This window comes from Lutjanus erythropterus, chromosome 12, assembly GCF_056507025.1.
Source record: "Lutjanus erythropterus isolate fLutEry1 chromosome 12, fLutEry1.hap2, whole genome shotgun sequence".
In the NCBI taxonomy this organism is placed as follows: Eukaryota; Metazoa; Chordata; class Actinopteri; order Lutjaniformes; family Lutjanidae; genus Lutjanus; species Lutjanus erythropterus.
The window spans coordinates 1,272,504-1,276,163 of NC_139328.1; positions in this window are offsets into that span (position 1 = coordinate 1,272,504).

The following is a 3,660-nucleotide window of genomic DNA, read 5'->3' on the forward strand; positions in this document are numbered from 1 at the left end:
GCCTGTTGTCTGTCTGTTGGTTCAGGTTCAGGTCTGCTGTCAGTCCAGGACAAACATGACGGAGCCTGAACGGCTGCAGGAGGATCTGATCCCTGTTCAGTCATGTCTGCTGCAGCCTGCAGGGCCAAAACTCAGCGAGGAAGTCCACACACACACACACACAGGAATGTTGAGAACACACACACACACACACACACACACAGACACAGACAGATGCTGAAACCTGGGCGACATGTCTGTGCTTCACTGTGTTACTGAAACACACCCACAGTGTTACTGTACAGTGTTTTCATATCATACAGGAGCAGAGAAATCAGCTTTATGTCTGGATTTATTTCAGGATTTTGTGTTTAATGTTTTTTATTTTATATTTGAAATATTTTTTAGTTTTTTAAGTTTCTTTATTTAAGGAGACGAGTCCCACTGAGTTCAGAATAAGAATCTGCATAAAAATAAAAACTGAATGTACAGTGAGCAGGTCATTACTGAAAAATAAACTGTCTGGGTTGATTTTGAAATAATGACCTACTCACTGTGCATTATTCCTCAATAATTTGACACAAAATATTGATTTAAAATGTAAAAATGTTAGAAAATTAGAACATGACTATTTAAATATTCAAATATTGTTTTATTTGTAGATTTATTAATCATAAAATGAACATAATCCTTCTCTTTAAAATAGTTACCCTTATTATTTTATTATATAATATAATATATAATTATATATAATTATATTGTGATATTCAATTATTTGAAATATTTTAGAACATATTTTTTTTAAATAGAAATGTATTTTTTTTTTCAAATATTTATTTTATCCCAGAATATATTTAAGTAGTAAGTCGTAGGAAGTTTTTTGTAAGCTATTTTTCTTTTTTCTTTTTTTTTTTAACTTAATAATATTTTAATTAATTCGGTTGGTTCTAGATAAAACCCTTGGAATACAAAAAGGGTTCTCAGAAGCCCCCCCCTAGGTGTGTTCTCAGTAAAACCATTGAAATATAAAAGGATTCTCTTTAGAACACCCCGAGTGTGTTCCAGATAAAAACCCCTGGAAAATAAAGTGTTCTGGGTAGAACTTTCTGGGTGAGTTCTGGTTAAAACCCTTGGAATACAAAGTGGGTTCTCAGTAGAACCCCCTGAGCGTGCTCCAGATAAAAACATCGGAATACAAAAAGGCCCTCGGTAGAACCATGAGTGGATCGGTTCTAAATAAAATCTTTGGAATATAAGTTTTGCGGTGGAACTTCCAGGGTGATTTCTTGTTTGCAACCTAAGAAGGTGGAAAGGTTCTGAATGGAACCATTACACCATAGAATGGTTCTTTTTAGAACCTATTATATGGCCTTCTGGGTGAAATCTTTCACAGATGGTTTGAGGCATAATTGGGTTCTAGGTAGAACTCTCTGGAAGAATTCCATGTGGAACCTTTATAGAAGGTTCCACCAGAAACAAAAAAGGGTTCTTATGGGGACAAGCTGAAGAACCCTTTATGGTTCTAGTTACCACGTTTATTTCTAAGAATACAGTTATTCTCTGTCGTTCCCCAAACAGAACCAGAGAACAAATAGAGAACAGAGAACTTGTAAATCAGGAGTTTACACCTGAAACATGTTCCCCCCTGCAGGCTGCCGCTGCCGCTGCTGTTCTCACATCCTGACTCACAGTTCTGCAGCAGCTGTTCCTCGTTCTCCTCACAGAAGTCGAGTCAGGTCATCACGGCTCCTCATGATCCTCAGTGACCCAGAACGCACCGTGAGACGTTCACTGACCACCTCCTGCCTCACGCTGCAGCAGTGAACACTACAGTCTGTTCTGAAGTAGAAATACTCAAAGTATTTGCATCGACTTCTACTTAAAGCAGCAAAAGTAAAAGTACAAAACATGTTGCTGCTGGTGAAGGTGCAGCTCATTTTAATGACTTTATAAACTGTCGGTGGGTTCTGAGGCCCCCCCCCCCCCGAGGATCAATAAAGTTTTATTTTAGCCTCAACATCATCATTTATTGGTAGATTATATTCTGTGTTGTTAAACTGAACCTGCAGCATCACTGAAATTATAAGAAGAAGGAAAGTAGCTCACAGTTATACTGAAGTTCTCATAAAGATGGACACAAATACATCAAAAAGTATCCTGTTACAAATTACCAGAGGTGGTAAAAGTACACATGTTCTGTACTGTCCAGTAGAAGTATAAATACTTGTGAAAAAAAACACTCTGGTAAAAGTAGAAGCTGATTGAACTTCTCTACTGCAGTAAAAGTGAAAATGTTCAGGCCCAGAAATGTACTTTCTTTTATGTTTTTTCATTGTGTTACATCATTTTACTCTTGTCATGTCTTTTGTGTTGTTTTTGTCTTTTATGTCATTTTTGTTTTTCACGTTTTGCGTTGTTTTCATCCTGTTATGAATTTTGGATTGTTTATGTCTTTTTACATTATTTTTTATCTTGTTAGATCTTATTATGTCTTTTACGTTGCTTTCATCTTGTTGTGTCTTTTGCATCTTGTTTATGTTGTTATGTTGCTTTTTATCTTGTTACATCCCTTTTGTCTTGTCATGTCTTTTATGTTGTTTTTGTCTTTCACGTCATCTTTGTCTTATGTCTTTTGCATTGTTTACATCTTGTTACAGCATTTTTTTATTTTGTTAGATCTTTTTTGTGGTGTTTTATGTTTTCATCTTGTCGTGTCTTTTATGTTCTTTAGATCTTTTGCATGTTGTTGGTCTTGTTACGTTGTTTTCATCTTATTAGATCTTTTTTGTCTTGTAACATCTTTTGCATCTATTTTATCTTGTTGACTCGTTTCTCGTCTCGTTACATCTCATGTACACGTCCAACCAAACCGGATCAATTAATCGATTAATCCTAAATTATAAAGAAATCAATATTCTCTGATTTCAGTTTCTTAAATGTGAATATTTTCTGGTTTCTTTCCTCCTCTTTGACAGTAAACTGAATATCTCTGAGTTGTGGACAAAACAAGTCGTTTGAGACGTTTCATGGACCAAACAACTGATCGATTAATTGAGAAAATAATCAACAGATTGATGGATGATAAAAATAAATGTTGCTGCTGCCCTAAAAACATTATATTAGACTGCAACTAATTTAACAGTTTCACTATATTTTATATTGAGGTAATCCAAAAGTAATGAAAAGTAATCAAGTTACATTACTTTAATATTTTGATACTGGGATTAGGTTACTGACTTATTTTTTTGAACAGGTAATTAATAACTGTAGGAGAATATATTACCAATCCTGGAGCAACACACTGAACATGTCATGTGATTAACTTTCACTTCATCATTATTCTACAGGTATTTTATTCACATTAAACCTGGAGATAAAAATGTCTCCCTTCAATAAAAAAATGACACATTAAAATGCATCTTGAGTACTTAAAATACACAAATACAAGCTCTTAAAGTACTTTATTACAAATTACATGTTATTTTTTTCTGCATAGCAAAATAGAAATGACTCAGAAGTAATTAAATGTGTATTTTAAATCCCTGTGTGTTCTCAGCTCCTCCCAGCAGTGACTCTGCTGACACACATTCAGAGATGAGTCCTGACATGACATCAGACCAGAGCCGCAGGCTGAAAACACAAACCCGCTGCTGCCTGCTGATTGGCTCTCCTCACTGGAGC